This window comes from Chiloscyllium punctatum, chromosome 4 (genome assembly GCF_047496795.1).
Source record: "Chiloscyllium punctatum isolate Juve2018m chromosome 4, sChiPun1.3, whole genome shotgun sequence".
Taxonomy (NCBI): domain Eukaryota; kingdom Metazoa; phylum Chordata; class Chondrichthyes; order Orectolobiformes; family Hemiscylliidae; genus Chiloscyllium; species Chiloscyllium punctatum.
Window position 1 is genome coordinate 80,147,505 of NC_092742.1, and position 14,562 is coordinate 80,162,066.

General features: G+C 40.5%; 1 protein-coding gene across 12 annotated transcripts in view; it reads right to left on the minus strand.

Annotated features, from left to right (window-relative positions):
* Positions 1 to 14,562, minus strand: part of LOC140476467 (alpha-(1,6)-fucosyltransferase) — a 741,369-nt gene that overhangs the window by 279,798 nt on the left and 447,009 nt on the right. For 9 of the 12 annotated variants that reach the window (XM_072569145.1, XM_072569136.1, XM_072569134.1 and 6 more), the window contains one exon: positions 6,855 to 6,917. The exons of the other annotated variants lie outside the window; for them this stretch is intronic. The gene's annotated coding sequence lies outside the window, so the exon portion shown is untranslated. The remainder of the gene's footprint in view (positions 1 to 6,854; positions 6,918 to 14,562) is intronic. 12 annotated transcript variants of the gene reach the window in all.

The following is a 14,562-nucleotide window of genomic DNA, read 5'->3' on the forward strand; positions in this document are numbered from 1 at the left end:
TTTAAAATTCTGTAACTCCGTTTTTTTAGTTGAGAAACAATCTGAATATTGTGGCACAGACAGTCTCACACAGGGCACCTCACACTTTAAATGCACTATCTGGGCCAACATGACACCAATTGTTAAAGTTCACTTGAGAACTTTCAAAAAGTTCTGTATTTACATATGAAAGAACTGAAACCAACAAGTTCATTGTAAAAATGAGAGACTTAACAAACAATCCAGGTCATAGAGTCATAGAGATGTACAGCACGGAAACAGACCCTTCGGTCTAACCCGTCCATGCCGACCAGATATCCCAACCCAATCTAGTCCCACCTGCCAGCACCCGGCCCATATCCCTCCTAACCCTTCCTATTCATATACACATCAAGATACCTTTTAAATGTCTTTTTCTTTGTTGCGTGATTTTTAACTTTGTATGCTTCAGATGGTTAGCAAAAATCTATCAATTTCAGGGTTAACATTACTCACTCAACTTGCACTGAGTGCTTTTTGTAGGAGAGCGTTTTTCATATTACCAACCTCAGTGTAAAGCGGTGTTACCAAACGGTTCCCGCAGAAGTTGAAAATTGTTTCAATTTAATCAAATCATTTTAAAATTCACAGCGATCAATTCATAGAATTCGCAGGTTGGGGGAAGCAGGCCATTCGGCCCATCGACTCCACACAAACCCTCAGAAGAGCATCCTGCACCCAGACTCGACCCCCTTCCCTATCCCTGTAAGCCAGCATTTCCCATGGCTAATCCACCTGACCTGCGTATCTTTGGTCTGTGGGAGGAAACCAGAACACCCAGAGGAAACACACGCAGACACAGGGAGAATGTGCAAACCCCACACAGACCGTCGCCCAAGGCTGGAATCAAACCCGGGTCCCTGGTGCTGAGAGACATTACTGTGAGTCACTGAGTCATCTTGCCACACCTTTACTTTTCAGGGCTGACAGGCCGAATTTATTTAACCTCTCATGGTCTGTTGTAACCATTGGATACAAACTGGTGAGCCAGTATAAAGGTTTCAAGACAAATACTCCTAAACTTCAATGCATTGAACTATACTCAGTGTCCAGATGTAGTATTATCAGAATATTTTTAATAGCAACAGTGAAACACTTGCCCTTTGCATTCTAGCCCTCTAATTATAAAAGTTAACATTAGAGTCATTGAGATGTACAGCACGGAAAAAGAGCCTTCGGTCCAACCTGTCCATGCCGAACAGATATTCCAACCCAATCTAGTCCCATCGGCCAGCACCTGGCCCATATCCCTCCAAATCCTTCCTATTCATATACCCATCAGATGCCTTTTAACTGTTGCACATTTTTAACCTGCACTGCTCCTAGTTAATTATTATTTATACACATACTAAAGGAGGCGGCATCATTTAAGTGTCTTTATCAGAAACAAAGCATCCTTGACACCAGCAATATAGATGGATTTCAGTTCTTTATCTCTTTGCTCTCAACAGTGAGATTCAATTGCAATTCAGTGGGGAATGGCTGAAGCATGTTGAATTAGAGAATGCAACAAAGAACAAACACAACAGCAATGACTCTCCATCGTGCTGATCAGGAGATAAGCTTTTCCAACTGGTCAGAACTTCCAAAGGCGAGAGATGCATCTTGGTTGAACATTGCTGAGAGACCAGTGCAACTGGCCACTATAAGTTATTCAATAAACCACATTTTTTTCCATTGCATATTTTGACTTGTCTGTGTTACAGAAATCCTCTGCAAAGAACATTAGGCAAAATAACCTGAAGTCTGGTCTGGAAAATGTCTTCTGTTGTGGGCCAGCTATTCACTATATTGGCTGACAATATTTAACCTCTGCCACTGCCAAAGGTGAGGCATTGCATTACAATCGATCTGTTATTACGTGCAATTGTTTAAAAAAGATGTTTTTAATGACCTCGCTGGACAGAAGTCTGACTGCAATTATTGATTCATTTACTTAGAAGCAAAGACTGACGATACTTTCAATACAGGCTTCATAATGATTGGAGTCGGAGGAAGATTCTACCTGGTGGGCAGGGAAGCATTGGTAGTTTTGCCGGGAAATAAACAGGATCCAGAGCCAAACTGATTGGTATTTGGCTGGTGTTAGAAACTTCATTTCAGTATGCAGTTAATTAAGAGGGGATATGGAGGTGGATTGAATCCAAAATAGGACGAGATGCAGCAATCAGGTGTGGCTTGTAAATGAATGGAAAAACAAGAAAGGGGAGGAAAAACCAGAAAGGGGAGAAAAGTAAAGGTGGAATTCAATGACGGTCACCAGGTCAGACATGTTAGATTATCCATCTTTGCTATTCTTATTGGATAGGCAGAATACAATGAACTCCACACTGCAACCCACCTTCACCATGACTGTGCAGGTAGGTTAGTAATTCTCCATAATCCAGGGAGCCCATAGGCTTCCTCTCTGTTAAAAACATGCAGTTACACAGCTTAGGGACAGCACTCCACATCAAGCAAGGGGCAGGCAAGGAAAGAGGTCTTAAGTCTATTTCAATTGGAGCAGGAATTGAACCTGCGACGTCCGTGGTATTCTGAGCCACAACCTAGCCATTGAGTCAGCAGAGGTATATGAAACAGGAGCTTTATTAGAACACACAGCTGCTTCAGCTTGCATCTTCCACAAGGCTATGTGAGTCACTAGATTGTTTCACTTCCTAAAATGATGTCGCTGAACAACAATGAAATGATTAAAATAAACCCATTGACAATTCAACGTCCAATATAACACCTTATCCTCAAGCTTCCTTTAAACCTCTGGTTTCCATTTTGATATGGTGAAAATCAAACAAACTTTCAATTGTACAGTGCTGTAATCCATCACTTTGCTTCTTTTCTTCAATTCCGTTTCTACAAACAAAACCGCTACGGTAGATTCAGGAGTCAACCATAAATGTATCGCCTTCTCCTCGGAAGGACATTGGGGGCTCTAGTCCTGCAGATGGTCCCTCAGATTCTGCGGAGCAGAAAGGGAATTACATCAAATGCCTCAAGTAGAAAGCAAATGAAGAACAAGCCCATCAATTTTATTGCGAACAAAAGGAAGTTGTTCAAAACTTGTTTTCTGAATTAACTGGGAATTAGGGAGCCTGTAATTCCCTGTTGATTTCTCTATGATAAGATAAGCCTTGAGAGATAAGGGTCAACCAATGCTCTTGTAGGTAATCTTATTGAAATAATCAAGGTTCTGAGGAGACTTGGCAGTTTGTTTGCCCTTGTGGGAGAGTCTAGGAGCACAGGGCATAATCTCAGAACAAAGAATTGTACTTGTAAGGCAGAGTGAAAGTGCTTTGGCGCCAAGTGCCAAACATTGAGAAAATGTCAGAACATCTTGTCAATTTTCTCTGGCCAAGTAACTTGTCACCCGCTGCATTAATAATTCTCGATCTGTGCATTGATGTAAACTTGGCTCCTGTGTTAATTATATACAAAAGGATTCAAACTGCCCTTCAGAGTGAATTTGAATTTGTTTGTTTTTCTGATACTGGTTATCCAATAAGGAATTTCTTCTCTCAGAGGGTAGTGCATTTGTGAAATTCGTTCCTGCAGAGGCTGCATCATTGTGTACATTCAAGGCTGAGACAGAATTTTAATCAGTGAGGATATCGGGGATGATGGGGAAAGGTAGGATAGCGGAGTTGAGGATGATCAGATCAGCCATGATCACACTTAATGGGAGAACAGACATGCTGGGCTGAATAGCCTATGTCTTATGGTCTTTAACTGTGAATCTAAAGGAAATTGCAAAACTAAATTTGACCACAAAAGAAATGATTTTGACCCCAACAAACACACAAATAATAGCCAAACTTGTTTGCCAGCACATTGCAAAGTCTTGTCAATTTCTACTGTTATTTGGTCTTTGAGCATTAATGGGGACAGGCTTGTGTTTTCTCAAACTGCTGCCGTTTCTTGGTGCCTGGAACAGCATCTCTATATTAATATGGGGAGATTCCAACTCTGTGTGGAAGGAGATGGTTTTCTTCCCTGTCTCCATGTATTGCCTCTGCTGGACACCAATCGCTCCAAGAGAAGCAGATGCATCACACAATATTATTTTTGTCAATCGCACCTCTGTGCTGTGGAGGAATGGCAACAGTTGCATGCAGTTTGACAGTTTCACCTATGATGCTTTTTGCAGTCTCAAGAGAGGTTTTTTCTCTTGCGACAAAATTACAGCCTCCATGTCGCACAGCCATGAAAAGTGATGAAGATCTTATGTCAAAGGTAGTCAATCAGCACTGATAGCTCCTTTGATGGAGACGTGGGCACCTTGGAATATTATTTTTTAATGCAGACAGAATTAGAAATAAGTCCTATTTGTTCGCATTTGTTTCTAAAGCAAGAGAACCTGCTTTGGGCATTTATTTAAGCTTGCTGATATATTGGTGATGCAAAGCTTAGCAATTAGAGCTCTCCAGAGATATTTCTTCCAAATGTCACAAGTTCATTGGGAGTTTTTTTTAAAAAAAGGCTTGTGCTTCTGGATAAAAATGACATCCAAGCAGAAATGACAACTATATCCAAATGCTGATGGCAGTATCCAGTGCTGAACTGCTCCAATTTAAATCTCACCTCCGAGTGCATCAGAAAGGCTTGAGATTAACTGAACATATACCCCCCGCCATTGGGATGTGCTGCTGCAGAGCAGTTTATTTTCTGTTAATTTAAGACACAATGGAGTAAAATACCAATGGCTAACCACTGTCTTAATCCTTAAAAGAGAAAGAAAACTGGCATTTACAGAAACCTTTCATGACCTTACAACATCCTAAATGCCTGACAAATGACGGAAGCACTTTTCGGCAAGTATCATGCTCATAGCAAATGAGGCAGCTAATTGGTGCACATTTTAATGATATCAGTTGTAAGATAAATATCGCCAAGGACTCCCATGCTCCATTTCAAAACAGTGCCATGAGTTCTTTGGTATTCACCTAAGACGGTAGAAAGAGCCTGAGCTGGACCTCCAGTGATAAGGCACTGGCGAATCAGTCGAGATGTTGTGTTCCGATCTCTGGAATGGAAGTCCAACCTACAACCATCTAACTCAGCAACAATGCTACCACTCAGCCAACTTCAGAAAAAAAAACAAACAAATTTGCTCTGATCCCACGAAGGACAGCTTGAATCCTTGTGTACAGGAGCCAAGTTTACATCAATGAACAGATCAAGAACTATTAATGCAGAGAGTGACAAGTTACTTGGCCAGAGAAAATTGACAAGGAGTTCTGATACTTTCTCAACATTCACATTTGACGCCAAAGCATTTTCAGAAAGTGTGTCGAAGCAGTAGATTTTGCACCCTACCTTCTTGTCTGGCTTGGAATTTAGCCCAGGGCTAACGTGGTGACAAGTCACCAATCTCGCTCACTATAAGCCATAGAGATCCAATCTGAAATGATTTTGCACAGTCTCATACCAGTTGATAATGCACCGAGTCCCCATAGCAATGAGGAATCAGTGCAAGTCGTCAGCTGGTCCTCTCCAGGCAGGTTGTATTGTTTCCTCCATGTATTTTTTTGCCTTTTTTTCCTTTTTCTTCTTCATTTCTGAGGTTGGAGCGGTGTTGGCAGGATGGTGACTGTGGTGTCAGCAGCATGGATCAGGAATCCTGCCAGCGGTGGGCCATAGCCTGGACTCTTGGTAGTGGCAAAAGGGGATTTGGGGTCGTCTGAGGCATCAGCATCATCATTGCTGTTCCCAGAGTAGGAGTCCTTGAGGCCCATCTTTCAGAGACCTTGCAAAAGCCCTAAAGCCATGGTTGAGATCCCAGTTTGAAGAGAAGATCAACTTAAATTTATGTAGTTTCTTTTTATCCTTATTGTAACTCAAAATGGTGCCAGATTGAGGTGACAAAACAGTTTCCACTGCGTCTTCAAGATATGTGACAATAAATTATTCATTCATAAATTGACAGGATCTAACAAACTCATGTAGTCAGAAAATAAAAAAATACCTACATTGCCAGTACGGGGAACTGGGACCCCTTCAATTTTCCATCTGATATAGAAAAGTTCATACTCTTCACGGTCGCTGGGTAAAAAGCCTGAAACTTTCCCCATAAAAGCATTGACAATGTATCTACAGCACACCAGGCTACAGCAGTTCAAGAAGGCTCAATACTCAAACAGCAATTAAGAGCAAAGAAAAATGCTGGCCCAGATAGTGACGCTCATATCCCACGGACAGATAATGAAAAGAGCAAAAACGAACCAAAACTACAAATGCAGCAGACTTATATTTAAATATATTTACTCAATGAAACTGACTGTGAATAAATGTCTATCAGTTCATCTCAGAGATAATGTCTGCAGATTTCTATTTGAGGCTTGTACAATTGAATAAGCAGAGCAGGCATGTATGATGAAAGGGCTTTTGTGTGTTTGAAAAGTGATAAATTCAGTAATTTGCCTGAAAGATATAATGCACTGCTAAATTTTCTGTGCAAATCATTTCTATTTATATAACTATTTCTGTATAACTGGCAATATTCCAGAATGAAAAACAAACAAATGCAACAGTGAAAATGATCTAAAAAGAAAATTTAAAGTAACAGTTCTCACCGGAACACACATTGCTTAGTTGCAGGTTACTGTCCTACAATCTGGGGCGATAACTTTAACCAAAAGAATAACACGGTCTCCAGTTTTTAAACTCTTTTTTTAAAGTTGACACTTTTTGGTTTGATTTCAAGTTCTTACAGGAACACTCGGATGTTCAGTCACAGGTAAAACATTCATTATCAATCACATGTGCCCTTCACCATTGGAGTATGTTTATATTCCCAATTCACAGTATTAGACAAGTTCTGGGTTGATGAAATCCAGGCTTACCTCCACACAGCTGCGAGGAAAACCAAGCTGCAGCTTTTCTGTCAAGGCTGGACTGTCAATTTCCTAAGGGAAGCAAAATAAATGTTGAGAGTCTGTCCCGTTTGTGTGAAAACATCGATGATCCCCATTCCTGTGAGAAAGCAGAAACTCTGTCTTTGAAAGGTACCTTTTCAGCGATCAAAGAACCTTCGCTTGAGGACTTCCAGGGAATATAAAGTTGCGTTGCATTTTAAAAAAAAATCAGTTCAATAAATGTTTGAGCAGGGCTGGCCATGCAGTGAAAGTCACTCTTTGGTGGATTCCACTACACGAGCGCAAGGGATAATGGCAACCATTTGGAAAATGCAATTCACTCATCTCTATTTTTTCAGACTGCACAATCCTATGATGAGAAATTCAAGCCCTTTGATAAAGTTTAAATCTAGAGACAAGTTCTTTTCTTGACAATAGATTATTTACAGGCTCAGTTTTATGCAACTCTCCCTCCCACCTACCTACCATCCACACCAGTGTCCAGCAACACCTTTTATACTGTATACGAGCGAAAATACTTATTCAACCAGTACCCTCCATGTACTCACCTTAATGATACAATTTACTTAACATTTATACTCTTTTCATTCTGTTATGACGTATCAATAGTCTACTTGTTTAGAGCCAAAGATGTTTTGTGGAACTTGCCTCCATCCTAAGGTCAGAAGTGTGAATGCTGACTGATGAATGTGAAATGTTCAGCAACATTCACAGCTCCTGAGATAATGAAGCAGCCCACGTCAAAATGCAGCCAGACCCAGGAAATATCCAGGCTTGGCCTGATGTGGTATTGTGGGGAACATTTAACATTGCATGATGGGAAAACAATTAGTCAACTTTCAAGTTATAATTCAGTAAGTTAAAAGGACAGTGGCAAAAGGTCAGAAAAGGCTTTCAGGACCAATCTGAATGTAAACAAATTCTATAAGTTTGATAAAATTTCAGCAATCTTCTTAACAGCTTCTTGTATATTTCAAACTGCAGATTTTAGCTGTAAAATAGAAACAGAGTTATGGAATGACGCAAATGATTATTTTTTTAAGGACTAAGATTCACTGTTACAGGTGACATACATTTCATGATAATCTGTAAATTCCTCAGCATATTTTAAAGTGCATAATGTACACCTTTCCTTTGTAAAGGCACAAAACTTGGAAGGGAAATATTGAATTATTTGGATCTCTCCTCCTGCTAAGTTTCAGTCACACTGCGGCAGTATTTACAATAAAGGCTGATTATTGTCAGTTCAATTGATTTTTTTTTGAGTATTGTTGATTTGTTTTGCTCTCACAGATCCCTGCTAATTAAATTCCGTTTTGACACTGACAAATGGGAACTGCGATTTTAAGCCACTTGAGTGCTAGGCAATGACTATCTCTAACAAAAGTGAATCTAACTACTGACACTTGAGGTTTAGTGGCATTGCCATTGAATGCCGAGGAGCAGGAAAATCGACGTTTCAGGCAAAAGTGGTTCTCGGATGCTGCCTGGCCTGCAGTGCTTTTCCAACACCGCTCTAATCCAGACTCAGATCACCAGCGTCTGCAGTACTCACTTTTGTCTCACAAGGATAGGTCGGAGATTAGGAATCCTGCAGTGTGTATCCTTACTCTTGACTCCCCAAAACCTGTGCATCATCTACAAGGCACATGTTAGCAGCAGATAAAATGCTCTCCATTTGCCTGGATGGATGCAGCTCCAACAACACTCAAAAATCTTGGGGCTAGCCAGAACAAAGCGGCCTGCTTGACTGGTATCCAATCCACAAAAATTCACTGCTTTCACCACATCGCCACAGCACTGTGTATCACCTACAAGATAAACAGCAGAAATCCACCACCTCCAACCTTTGACAGCACCTTCCAAACCCATGAGCACAATCATTTGAAGTACAATGGCAGCAGGGACATGGGAACAGCACCACTTGCAAGTTCCCCTCCATGTCACTCACCATCCTGATTTGGAAATATATCAATGTTTCTCCAATGGGTCAAAATCCTGGAACTCCCTCTCTGACAGCATTGTGGATCAACCCACATGGTCTGCAGACATTCAAGGAGGAAGCTTACCACCACTACTTACTTGAGGTCAGTCAGGGATAGGCAATAAACACTGAACCCAGCCACTGACAGCCATATCCTGAGAGAATTTATTTTTTAAAAATAGTAGCATGCTTTAATATTATGAATGCTGTCAACATGTTTATGGTTTGCGCACCAGAGCCAGGAGCAAAATTGTCAATGAATAGCCCTATTATTCATGAGGCACCCTTCACTGTGTTGTGACAAGTGCAAATTAGAATAGCACTGTCTTATATGATCCACCACCTACATTGACAAACCAACTGGAATTTGAGGGAACAGAGTTCCTGTTGGTGTGAAACACATCAGCAATGATAAGTAGCCCCCGTATAAACAGCGCGCACACCCTCTCAGCACGGTGGCTCAGTGGCCTCACAGCACCAGGGTCCCAGGTTCGATTCCAGCTTTGGGCAACTGTGTGTGGAGATTGCACATTCTCCCAGTGTCTGCATGGGTTTCCTCTGGGTGCTCTGGTTTCCTCCCACAGTCCAAAGATGTTCAGGCCATGCTAAATTGCCCATAGCGTTAGGTGCATTAGTCAAAGGAGATGAGTCTGGGCGGGTTACTCTTCGGAGGGTCGGTGTGGACTGGTTAGGCCAAACGGCCTGTTTCCACACTGTAGGGAATCGAATCTCACCGGCATTCTGATTATGGGCAACGTGGAACCACAAGAAAGAAGAAACTATGTGCATGTGTCTTGGAATACAGAACATTGGTGACTTCCCTCATGCAACACGGGAAATGTTAATATTGTCAACTGCTATCAGGAAGGACCTAAATACCCAAACTTTCATGGTCAACACCATCTTCACATAGATTGGCAATATTAACCATGTTGTGCTTTGAATTTGCATTTGTGGCTATAGTGGGTGGCAGATGTCAGTATGTAAACACTTTGTGACCTATAGATATTTCATCTTTTGCTCCCTGAAGGGATTCATGCAGGACAATCATTCCAGAGAATCCCAACTGAAAATTACCTCCACCTTCCTCTTCCATTGGAATGTCCGTCTGTGTCCTTTCAGCTCATTCTATTAGTCAAAGGAATGCATCTGACAATTCCCATGGCATTGTTACATGTACCAGAATATTTTCAACAAAGTCCTTTAGCACTTGCCACTTCACTCCCTGCAGGCACTAACAGACAGTGAAAGACAAGGAACACTTTAACAGATAGTCAGCATCTGATCTTTAAGTGGCATTGGTGCTTACAATTTTTGAACATCAGGTTCAGCTGTGCAAGGCTGAAACTATGAACTCCAAAATGTTAACCCTGTAGTCAAAAATCAGCCATACGCACAAATCTGCCTGGTCTACATAATTCCAGCACATGTAATTGTGTCTTCAGTAAAACTGCAAGCAGTATGGCCATTGCTAGCAGTATGCTTGCATATACCAGAGATGACATCTTGAAGCCAAACTTGTTGCAACAAAAACTGACCATTATAATAATATCTACTATTTCTTCCTGTGATCCTCAAACTAACTTTTTGCACAATTCACTTATTTCCAAAAATGAGTTCCTTACACTCTTTTTCCATAGCCTGCTGTTTCTGAAGAATTCTTGTCATTGACATGATGCTACTTCAAACTTTTTTTCTCTTACTGGATATTTTTTAAGACTGCTGCTGCTACTGGTCTTTCTTTCCTCTGAGTAACCTGCTTCCCTCTCTGAAAGAAACCTTTACACTCAATATCCTTCTGGATAGCTCTGGCTTTCTAAAAACCCTCATTCTGTCTCTGTCTCTACGTTATAGTACTCATTTTCTGAGGGAATAGTTCAATTATTTTTCTTTCATCCAGCCCTTGTTTCTGACACTGAATAGTTCACCTCAAGGGTTTAACACATGCAGAAGAATATGGTGAAACGCAGGTAAACAAATCTCCAAACAACCTATGCCAACTTGCAGAACTCAAAATGCCTATTTTTCATAACACCTGAAGCACAGAAATTCAAATCAATTTTAAAGCTGTACATGATTCTACTCACTTTAAAACTCAAATTTCCAAATCTTCATCACAATAACTCATTCCACCTGTTTTTTACAAATGTTCTATGTACATCCATGTCTTATTAATAACTCTTTACTAATACTTCATTTATTCTTTGCAGTTTTTACCATATTCAATCCAATCTTCTGGTATGCCATCCACCTTTGCACAACTAATTACTTTAAGTTGGATATTAAGTTAATGATTTCAGTTTCCGATATGGTGGGTCTTTGTGATGAAGATGTTCATTTAACAAGGTTATGTAGTCCTTGGTTTCTGTTTCCAGAAATGTTATGAACAACACAGACTCTGAAAAGTCTGGGGTGTTGGGTTTTAGGGCCAATTTGATAATAGCTAACAGATACTGCCTCAGGTCGAGGCTTTCAAATTTAAAGAAAACACTTACACAATGAAAGGGGTGTGGCCAGTTCTCTCAGTTCAGTTTTACTCTGGTTTGTTTTTTTTAAAGCAGTAATGTGAAGAAAGGCTGCTGGACCCACAGAAGCAGATCCAGGCTGGCACTCTCACTCTGACTTCTATCTTGTGAGAACTTGTATTTGATTTTTCCTTTTGGGCCAAGGGGCATTTATGGGGATTGTTGCAAGTATTTGGAACAGCATCATTAAGTTAGGATGATCTGTGGGTTTTCAGAGAGGTTAAGTTAGTCAGTATTCCGTATTCTGTTGTTTGTGTTTCATTCAGTAACGTTGTAAATAAACTCTGTTTTGCTTAAAACAAAGTGGTTGAACCAGCTGCATCACTCCTGGAATATCCACTGTACACCTGCTTAAAACAACGAGTAAAGTTAGAGTCTGGGCTACCTTCTTGAAATGTTTTGGGAGGGTGTGGCCTGGTCTACAACAGTCTTCCCATTGGAATTTTACTTTCTCATTGGAATGTATCCATTCTGTGTATTCTGAAGAATCCATCTAAAGGCCTACCAATGCATCTTTAATCATCCATCCCTGAACCTAATTGACTAGTTCAGTTTATCTTGCTCTGTTCTGAATGCCCTCATAATTGTCCTTATTTAAGTTAAAAACACTACTGTTGGACTTAATCTTTTCTCCATCAAACTGAATGTAAAATTCAGTGATTAATATTATGTGCGGGCAACTTCACTATGAGAATTAAATAATCATCAATCTTGTTACAGAACACCAGGATTAATATAGTCTGCTGTCTGGTCAGCTCCAGAATGCACTGTTCTAAGAAACTGCCCCATAATTTTTTTAGGAATTCCTCATTTGAGCGATGTTTGATTACCTGATTATTTATGCTACATGGACATTAACATCTCCCATGATTAACGTTGTACTTTCTGGCAAGTTCTCTTTTTTTTTACTTCATCCTGCAATGCAGTTAGTATAAGGGGGAGTCCACACCACTCCTGCAAGTGACTTCTTGCCTTTATCTTTTATCATCTCAATCACATCGACATTCCTGAATTTAGGTCATCTCTCTCTATTGTGCCTTTAATGCCATCATTTGTGAACAGATTCACCCCTTCAACATTTCCATGATTCCTTACCCTCCAAAATGCTTTAATATTCAAGCTCCAATCCTTGTTATCCTGCAGCTATATCTTCTGACTTACTTATTTCTACTTGTTTTCTTAGTCCATTTCCTCAAATTCTATGTGCAGTCACATTGGCAGAATCTTTAGCTTAGTTATTTTTACGAACGTAACTTCTAGACTTACTTTTTGAGTTACCCGACTTGCTGTTCCCTTTGGGTCTTGGCTCGTTTCTCACTTCTTATGTTAATAGCTTTCGCCTTGCCTCTACTGTAGATTTATCATGTTTTGTTAATTAAATCTTCTGCCCCCATTATTTTGTCTGAAACATTCTCAACTGGAACTCACCAGTTTGAGCACGGTTCACAAGCCTGCAGCACCAGTGAAAAAGGAAGGAGACAAGGCGATCTCCAACTTTCCCAAATTTGGTGCTATATCTTGGAGGTATGGATCTCTCAGTAGCCGTAAGGTTTACATTTTAAAAGGGCGTTTTATATATCAGGGAATAGGTTTTGAGGGGGCCATCAGCAGTTCTTCATGGGAAGCACTCTCGCTTCAGAATCAAAAAGGTAAAAAGGGCATGATTCCCACAGCAGAGACTTCAGCACACGATCTACACTGCCAGTCCAGAATGACACTTTCAGATGACAGGCGAATCGGTCTTCTCAGGAGGATGCAAACAATTCCGTGATACGTTCTCAAAGAAGAGGAAGCAAGTTTTCCTTGGTGCCACTATTCGTTTCTCAATCAACATCACCAAAACAGATCAGCTCATTATGACATTACTGTCTGAGAGGGCTCGCTGCTTACATCTCTTATGTTACAGTAGCAGCCTCACTTCAAAAGCACCTCTCTGGCTGTAAACAATTGGGACACCCTGCAGTTGTGAATGGTTCTACAGAAATACGAGTCTTTTTGTCGTCATGTTGCATGATACCGACGGCCAACCTATTGCTGCAAGTAATCCACAAATAGACAACATGATGTCCTGACCCATCACCGAGCAGTAAGGCATAAAATCCACAAATGTGATGTGAAAATGAAGCTGGCTGAAGCCTGTGTCTTTAAGCTGCCACCACAAATAAACACCACAACATTACTGACTTAAGTAATAAATGCTGCACAATTCGATTTGGTCAAAAGTGATTGGAAAATGTTTAAAATAGTAAAGTGGAATTTAAACAGGCTTGAAACCTATTTCAGAAACAAAAAGAGCAACAGTCTGGTTCCGGGGGAAGTGCTCAGACGTGTGTTACAAGACAGGATTACCTCTTAGGTTATGATCATTTTGCTTTTATGTTGCATGACTTAATTTTCATCCTCTGGGTACATTTGCTTCTACTTCTTACACCTTGCCTGGACATCATTCTGGGAGTTACAGCATGTGTGCTGCATTACAAACACATTGAATGTTTAATCACATTTCCACCATGTCAATGCAATAAGCAATTCAGCTTTTGGATGACTCAACTCACCTTACCCATCTATTTCCTTCAAAGAAATTATCAGCTCCAAAAGGCAGAGTGTTTTCTTGCCTTAGGTACTGTTCGGCAGACCTTTTGACCCTGTTACAATATTAACTCCTGCTCTACGTACCAGTAGGTCCTAGCCCTCCCACAGGCTAGTTTCATTATTTTTCTTAGTCACCAATTAATTAACTGGCTCACATAGTCTCCACTTGATCTACTGCCAGCCTAACCTTGAAAAAGCTGACTAACCTTGCTCAGGCAGGCTTCTCTCATAAATGTTTAAATTGCTGTTCCCAAGGATGAAACTATTTGTGGCTCATTCAAATTATATAGATTCACAGCATACATTATTTTTGCAGTTGCATCAACGTAGTACAAGTAACTGAGTTCATTTTTTTTAAGAAGATACAATCAAATCATCACATATGGTAACGTTACAATGTTCATGATCACAATGTTAGGCACAGACTTCCTGCTGCGTAGTACTTGTGTGCACTTCTTGTTTTTTGCTGCTATCAATGATATAGCCCCACTTCTCTCATTTCCTGTTTCCACACTATTTTTCAGGTCCCTGATGCCCATTTCTACTGCAATGGACTCCTTCAACTGTCTCTTTT